We start from the raw sequence: 9122 nt of genomic DNA, 5'->3' as shown, positions 1-9122 counted from the left end.
AATTTCTTCACTCCCGGGGCTGTGAGCCTTTGGAATTTTCTAGCCCGGAGTGCTGTGGATGCTCAGTCATTGAGTCAAAAATCCGTAGGTTTTTGGACACGAAGGGAATCAAGGGATATAGGGATAGGGCAGGAATGTGGATTTGAGGGAGAAGAGCAGCCATGATCTTATTGAATGGCAAAGCAGGCCCAAAGGCCCAAATGGCCATCTCCTGCTCCATTTATGTTCCTAAGTACTTCACATAACCCTCACAGCAGATGAAACATTAGTACCCAGACCGGAAATGTTATCCCTTGCACAGTTTTCTCAAAGGCCCATATATCGCTGCCTGTAAGACTCCAAATAATCACCCAGATTGGTGCAGTTATAATTATTATATCTATGAATATGATAAATACCTTTCTTTACAATGCATCATTGAATTTGAATGGTCCCTTACTCCAAATTTCAATTTAAAGCTTTAGGAACAAATGTTATCCTCAGAGATGATTAAATATTTGGGAAATCACAAGGTAATTTCAGCTGCTAAAGTCTGCTAATCTCAGAACATCTTAGCATTTCAGTTTAATAAGGAAAAGCCTACAGTCTCCAGAGGAGGTCTTGTGGTGCAGAGGATAGTGTCCCTACCTCTGAGCCAGAAGCTCTGGGTTTGGATCCCACTCCAGGACTTGATGATCAAGGAAAGTGCATTCATAACATCACTAAACTGGTTGAGGATCAACTTGTACATATGAATTATGAGCAGGAGTAGGCCACTCAGCCCCTCGAGTCTGCTCCGCCATTCAATAACATCATGGATAATCTGAATGTAACCTCAGCCCCACATTCTGGCCAACCCCTGATAACCTTTCACCCCCTTGTTAATCAAGAATATATCTAGCTCTGCCTTAAAAATATTCAAAGAATTTGCTTCCACTGCCTTTTGAGGAAGAGAGTTCCAAAGACTCACAACCCTCTGAGAGAAAAAAAATTCTCCTCATCTCTGTCTTAAATGAGCAACACCTTATTTTCAAACAGTGACTCCCCCCAGTTCTAGATTGTCCCACAAGAAACATCCTCTCCGCATTCACCCCTTAGGATCTTAAAGGTTTCAATTAAGTCACCCCTTACTCTTCTAAATTCCAGTGGATACAAGCCTAACCTGTCCAGCCTTTCCTCATAAGACAACCCACCCATTCCTGGTATTAGTCTAGTAAACTTTCTATGAACTGCTTCTAACGCATTTACATCGTTCTTCAAATGAGACCAATACTGTACACAATACTCCAGATGTGGACTCACCAATGCCTTGTACAACTGAAGCATAACCTCCCTGCTGCTGTGCTCAAATCATCTCTCAATAAATAATAGCATTCTATTAGGTTTGCTAATTACTTGCTATCTAAATATAGTACATCCACCAGTTCCCCTTTATCCACAGCACATGTGACTCATTCAAAGAACCCCAATAAATTGGTTAAACATGTTTCCCTTTTACAAAACCATGTTGACTCTGCCTGATTGCCTTGAAGTTTTCTAAGTGCCCTGCTGTAACATATTTAATAATAGTTTCTAACATTTTCCCTATGACAGATGTTAGGCTAACTGGCCTATAGTTTCCTGCTTTCTGTCTCCCTCCCTTTTTGAATAAAGGAATTACATTCGCTATTTTCCAATCTAATGGAACCTTCCCCGAATCCAGGGAATTTTGGAAAATTAAAACCAGTGCATCAACTATCTCACTAGCCACTTCTTTCAAGACCTTAGGGTGAAGTCCATCCAGACCTGGGGATTTGTCAGCCCGCAGCCCCAACAATTTGTTTAATACAACTTCCCTGGTGATTGTAATTTTCCTGAGTTCCTCTCTCCCTTTCCATTTCCTGATTTACAGCTATTTCCGGGATGTTACTTGTGTCCTTTATAGTGAAGGCAGAAGCAAAATATCTGTTCAATTCATCCGCCATCTCCCTGCTTTCCATTATCAATTCCCCAGACACACTTTCTATAGGACCAACGTTCACTTTGTTAACTCTTTTCTTGTTTAAATATCCATAGAAACTCTTACTGTCCGTCTTTATATTACTAGCTAGCTTTCTCTCATACTCTAATTTTTCCCTCCTTATTAATCTTTTTGTCATTCTTTGCTGTTCTTTATATTCTTTCCAATCTCCTGAGCTGCCATTCGGTCTTTGCATAATTATGTGCTTTTTAAGTTTGATACTGTCTTTAACTTTTTTTAGTTAGCCACGGATGGTGGACCCTCCCCTTGGAATTTTTCTTTCTCTTTGGAATGTATGTATTCTGTATATTCTGAAATATCCCTTTAAATGTCACGACCTCTGTTGACCTATCCCTTAACCTCATTTGCCAGTTCACTTTAGCTAACTCTGCTCTCAGGCCCTCATAATTGCCCTTATTTAAGTTTAAAATACTAGTTTTGGACGCACTCGTTTCTCAATCATATTATGATCGCTGCTACCTAGGGGTGCCTTCACTAGGAGATTATCAATTAATCCTATCTAGTTGCTCAATACCAGGTCTAGTATAGCCTGCTCTCGGGTTGCCCCCAGAATGTGCTGTTCTAAGAAACTATCCCAAAAACATTCTATGACCTCTTCATCTACGCTACCTTTGCCCATCTGATTTTTCTAGTCTATATGTAGATTAAAATCCCCATGATTATTGCTGTAGCTGTCTAGCAAGCTCCCGCTATCTTTTTTTTATACTGTGTCCTGCTGCGTAGTCAAAATTAGGAGGCCTGTACGCCACTCCCACAAGTGACTTTGTGCCTTTATCATTCCTCATAATTCAATATTCGCATGGCAAGCAGTATGAACGGAGGAGATTTCTGGTCAGCTATTCTTGATGCAGAGTTGAGCCCCTCAAGCTATAGCCCCTAGCTTCAGGCTAGTTACCTGTTCCAGGGAAAACAAGCTCTGGAAAACTGATGTAAGCATGTGTTTTGTCTGTCTCAAGTGTCTCTAGATGTGGAAAGTCTACAGCCTCTCCAACCCTAACCGACTCTCAGCTTTTTCATCCCTAATACACTTCCTGACAGTCAATTGTGTGGTGTAATCTGCCCCTAAATTATCATTCGCCAATCAGACACCCGCTTATCCTATTCGTAAGGTTTACCTTCACCCACACTTCCCAAGGCTGGGTCTTGGAAGCCCAACAGAGGCAGACGGGCAGGCAGATGGGCCTGGAATTTCTCAGCTTCAGCCAGCCTACACAATGGTGGAATAGTGGCTGTGGCCATTTCCTTTTTAAAAGTGCTGAGAGGGCTCTTCCATCTTGAGGTTCCCCCTCTCTCTCTCCTCACCTGCATCAGCGAGCCGCAGCTCCTTCAGCACTGAAGACCCTCCTACTGGCCCTCCAGTGTCGGGAGCCTGTCCGCTGTCCTTCATTGGATGGCACTAATTGGCCATCCCTTTGAAAACCATGTCGGGTGGCTATTTCCGACATGGTGCTGGCTCAGGACCCGGATGAGATCCTGAAGTTGGGGTCCCAGCCTCAAAACAAAAATCCAGCCCCAGTTCTCCATATCTGAAAGTCAAGCCTTCTGTAATCTCTCATAACTAAATCCTCTGTTGTCTGGAATCAGCTTTGTAACTCTTCATTTCCTCCAGGTCTTCAATGCTTCATTCCCATGGGACTTGATGGTTTCTGCATTGCTGGTTCCAAAGAAATATCATCTTTCGATAGCAATCTGTGACGGGTGTGAAAGAATGAATATCTGATTAATTTTTGAGGCTTTGGGGGGGGAAAGAAATAGCAGAAGTTTAAGGTTGAATAAATGAGATAGAATTTCAGGTTTTCTTTATTCTTTCATGAGATGTGGGCGTCACTGCCAGGGCCAGCATTTGTTGCCCATCCCTAATTGCCCTTGAACTGAGTGGCTTGCTGGGACATTTCAAAGGGCAGTTAAGGGTCAACCACATTGCGGTGGGTCTGGAGTAAGTAGGGGACATTAGTGAACCAGATGGGCTTTTAAGAAAATCCAATGATAGTTGTCATGGTCACCATTACTGAGACTAGTTTCATATCCCAGAGTTTATCAATTCAAGTTAAATTCCACCACCTGCTGTGGTGGGAGTTGAACCCATGTCCTCAGAGCATTAGCCTGGGCCTCTGGATTACTAGTCTAGAGACATTACCACCACACCACTGTCTCCCTCTGGGTAAACAGGACAAATCCAATCCAGCCAATTAGCCTCATCTACTCATCATTAGCAAAGTGATAGAAGGTGTCATCGATAGTGCTACCAAGTGGCATTTGCTCAGCAACAACCTGCTCATGATGCTCAGGTCGTGTTCCACCAAGGCCACTCAGCTCCTGCTTTGGTTCAAACATGGACAATAGAGCTGAACTCCAGAGCTGAGGTGAGAGTGAAAGCCCCTGACATCAAGGCAGCATTTGACTAGATCAAGGAGCCCTGGCAAAACTGAAGCCCAACTGCAGCTGTTTCATCAATGACCTCTGCTCCATCATAAGGTCAGAAGTGGGGATGTTCACTGATAATTGAACTTGCACAATGTTCACCACCATTCACAACTCTGCAGTCCAACTCCATATGCAGCAAGACCAGGACACCTTTCAGCCTTCAGGTGATAAGTTGGAACTAACATTCACATCATAGGGGTGCCAGGCAATGACCATCTCCAACAAGAGAGAATCTAACCATGTCCCCTTGACATTCAATGGCATTACCATCACGGAATTTACCACTATCGACAACCTGGGGGGGTTACCATTGACCAGAATCTGAACTGGACCAGCCATATAAATACTGTGGCTGGAGTTTTCCGCCCCCTTGGCGTCGGGTATCATGGTGGGCATGAACGGACAATATGGTGAGACCGACAAAAATCAGTATCATGCAGTCATGAAACCAGGTTGCAATCATCTTTTCCCACTGCCGCACGTTGGGAACGTCATTTAAATACATCTGCATATCATTATAATCCCTGCTCATCCAACGCCAATGAGTTTCACAACTGTACATAAACGATGTGCACCTCATGACGGGCACTTCACTCAGGGCTTCGAGGTTTATTTGTGACTTTTATTCGGGCAGCACTCACGGCCGTCAGCGCCAGGCTTCACAGGCAGCACCACATCACTTTTAGTGGGGCTCACGGGCAGGTCTCTACCTACCAGACCAGCCGTAAGGCGGGGGTGGCTTTTCAACGGCTGCAGGGCTAGGGTTTGCTTGGGGAAGGGGGAGAAGTGGCCTCAGGCAAGGGAAGAGGCGGCAGGACGAGGGCTGTACTGGGGAAGGAGGGTATCCCAGGGTGTGTGTGTGGGGGAACATTGTTGATCAGTGCAAGTTGCCTCAAGATGGTGAGGGTTGAGGAGGCAGCCTCCAGAGGAGATGAAGTCGGATTGTGATGTGAGGATGTGTGTGAGGGAGCATGGTAATATCCCTTGAGCTGCCAGTGAGTGAGATGCCAGTGAATGTGTGAGGTCCATGTGAGTGTGTGAGTTTAGAGTGATAAGATGGTTGCCTTATCCTAGCGCATGGATGAAATCATCCATCCATTCACTGCACTGGATGGCCAACCTCTTGTGTGCAGCATTGGCACTGACCACCATTGCCACCGCCTCCCAAGCCGGAGTGGTGAGACTGATAGGCCTCCTGTGGCCAGAGCTGGGGTGCAGGACATCGCGGTGGACCTCCATGACATCCAGAATGCGCCCCAGGGATGTGTAACTGAATCGGGGGGCTTCACTCCTCTTGGCTTTTGGGGCCATGTCTTCACTGGTGCCCTCCTGGACTGCAAGCATTGAGAAGTGTGCACACAGCTGCAGTTTAAATATGGCGCCCTGTGTAAGGTAACAGCTTGGCGGGCAAATCTGAGGGCACCCATCAGCGAGACGGCATGCTTCCTCTGGCTGCATAATTAATGAGGCGGGAATGGGATGCTACAATGCGAAAAGCCGTCATTGCGCCTACTGCCGCACTTAGTGCAAATCCAGGACAATTCCGCCCTGTGTCTACAAGAGCAGGTTAGAGGCTAGGAATCTGCGATGAGTAACTCACCTCCTGACTCCCCAAAGCCTGCCTGCAATCTACAAGGCACAAGTCAGGAGTGTGATGGAATACTCCCCACTTGCCTGGATGAGTGCAGCTCCAACAACAGCTCGACACCATCTGGGACAAAGTCATATCTAGCACAAAGGAAGGTGGTTGTGGTTGCTGGAAGTCAATCATCTCAGTTCCAGGATACCACTGGCGGGTGGGGTGGCGGATGGTGGCACCCCATCCATCACCTTAAACATTCACTCCCTCCGACCCCGGCGCACAGTGGCAGCAGTGTGTGTACCATCTAAAAGAGAAACTGCATCCACTCACCAAGGCTTCTTCAGCAACACCTTCCAAACCTTCGACCTCTACCACCTAGAAGGACAAGGGAGCAGATAGATGGGAACACACCACCTGCAAGTTCCCCTCCAAGCCACTTGCCGTCCTGACTTGGAAATATATCGCCGTTCCTTTACTGCTGCTGGATCAAAATCCTGGAACACCCTCCCTAACAGCACTGTGGGTGTACCTACACCAAATGGACTGCAGCAGTTCAAGAAGACAGCTCACCACCACCTTCTCAAGGGCAACTAGGGATGGGCAATAAATGCTGGCCCAGCCAGCGAAACCCACATCCCATAAATGAATAAATAGATGAAAACTAAAAAAGTGATTAATTAGTTGCAAAGTGCTTTGGGAGGTCCTGTGGTTGTGAATGATGCTACAAAAATGCAAATCTTTCTCTTTAAAGAGTGAGCTTTTTGGTTTTGAGCTGAGGTCAAGAGGTTGTTATCTTCAGTAAGTGGTGTCCTGCTGGTTCACCACCTGTTATTTCTTCCCTCATTGCTTTGTCTTTGGAAGAACACAGGAAGAGGTAGAGGCCATTCAGCCCCTTCAGCTTGTTACGCCACCATTCAAATGAGATAATGGCCGAGCTGTATCTTAACTTCACCCATCTACCTTGGCTCCAAATCCTTTTATTCCCTAAATCTAAGATATAATATTAATTGAAGTCGCATCTGCTACTTTATGTAGGAGGGTGTTCCACACTTCTACTAGCCTTCGCGTGAAGAAATGTTCCCCAACTTCTCTAATGAATAAAAGTGAATGACTGCGGGTGCTGGAAGAAGAATCATAGTGGCCTCGAGACGTTAACTCTTGTTTCTCTCTCCTCAGATGCCGCCAGACCTGCTGAGTTTTTCCAGCACTTTCTCTCCTGGACTCTGATTTTAAGATTATGTCCCCTTGTCCCAGACTCCCACAGCCAGCTGAGGAGTTTTCTCTCTATTTACCCGAGCAATTCCTTCCAAGATCCTAAAAGAACCTCAACCAAATCACCCTTAACCTTCTATATCCTGGGCTGGGGTAGGGGGGGCGATCTCACTGGGTTTGTGTTGTGCCAACGTTGCCCAGCCTGGCAGTTCCTGCTGTTATGATCAGCATCCGGTATTTGTTACACCTTCCATTCCATCTGCCATTCAGTTGTGGCCAACTATTTTGCTTTGTTTTAGCAAGTGGGCAAAAGGTGAAAAAAATGGGTTTACCACCAACTGGCAGTTTAAAAAAAATTCTCCTTAAGCAAGGTTGCAAACATGCAAATATTTTTATATTAACAGATCTAACGCAAAACCTCTGCAGTCAAATTACTATCTTCATTGCAACACTGGAAAAGTGATTCATTGGTGATTCACAGAGTGCTTTGGGAGGGTCTGAGGTTGTGAATGGCGCTTCATGAATGCAAGTCTTTCTCTTCACAGATTGAGCTTCCTTCTTCACTCCTGTACTTCTTTAAATACATGGGTTTCTAGTTATTCCCTCACCAAAGACTTTAACAACAGCAAAACTTCTCACTGTGGAAAAAAATTACATAACGCTGTCCATGTGTAAAAAAACAGGTCGAGGAATATAAATACAAATTTTGTCAAGAATTTGGTTGTGACTTTTATATAGTCATGAAATATGAAAGTCTAATTGAGAACTGTTTCCATCGGAGTTGAAAAGGCAGGTTTACGCCTGATGGGGGCTCAATAGTATTCAAGGAATGAACGCTCATTTATTTGCTCACAAACACTCAAGATTTCCTTGACCAAGATTTCCCGGTTGGCGAGCGAGGGGGGCGGGGCCTGCTCGCCGGCATGTAAAATGATGCGGGATGACATTGGGCGGAACTCCCGACCTCACCCCACCTCATTTAAATTTTCAGGTCGGCGGGGGCTCAGCCAAATCAGCTGTGCACCCGCCGACCTGTCAACAGCCAATTGAGACACCATTGACAAAGTCATTGACGTAATTAGTGGACCTGCCCGTCCAACTTTATGGTTGGCGGGCAGGCCAGGAGCCCTGGCGGGCATTGGAAAAAACATGAAACCTCACGCATGGGTGGGATGAGGTTTCATGTAGGTTTTTAAAAATTTAATAGAAGTGTATTTAAAAGTGATGGACATGTCCCAACTCATGTGACAGTATCACATGAGGGGACATGTCAGGGAAATTTTTTTTTTTTGTTTTTAACATTCTTTAATATGGTGCCAATCTCCCTGAGGCAGCACTGAGCCTCAGGGAGATCTGTGCGTTCTATCGTGCGCATGCGTGAAAGAGCGCACTCTGTGCTCAGGGAATCCCCCCCTGCCCACACAGGGAGGGCACAGCACTTCCTTGCAGACGTCACGCTGGGCGGGCTTTAATTGGCCCGCCCATGTAAAATGGGGCCGCGCCCCCGATCAGGGGCACCAATCGGAGGCGTCGCCTCGCACTTGCTCCTGAACTTCCCCCCCAACGGTGGTGGGTGCTGGGAGAATTCTGCCCCTTGAAATCTGCCTGTTCGAATCTTAGCATCTATCAAACAGCTTCCTGACCTTGTTCCTTGTAAAGGTCCTTGTTTAGGATTCAAGTTTCATAGCAACATTATAACTGTTCATGCCTTGAGTCTAAGTATAGAACGTGGCAAGCCCGTTGGAGTTAGACCACGTAGAAACTCTGGAGAGTACTGGCCAGTGTTCCCCCGAAGCCAAGGCTTCCTCAAGCATCCCTAAAGGGTTCCACGCAATTTTTAGGTCATTTAAAAATGGTACCAAACTTTTCAATATATTTTGTTCCTACATTTAATGTAAAGTAACC

The sequence above is a fragment of the Cetorhinus maximus genome, chromosome 7 (assembly GCF_964194155.1).
Source record: "Cetorhinus maximus chromosome 7, sCetMax3.hap1.1, whole genome shotgun sequence".
NCBI classification, from domain to species: domain Eukaryota; kingdom Metazoa; phylum Chordata; class Chondrichthyes; order Lamniformes; family Cetorhinidae; genus Cetorhinus; species Cetorhinus maximus.
This window is presented reverse-complemented; position numbering follows the sequence as displayed.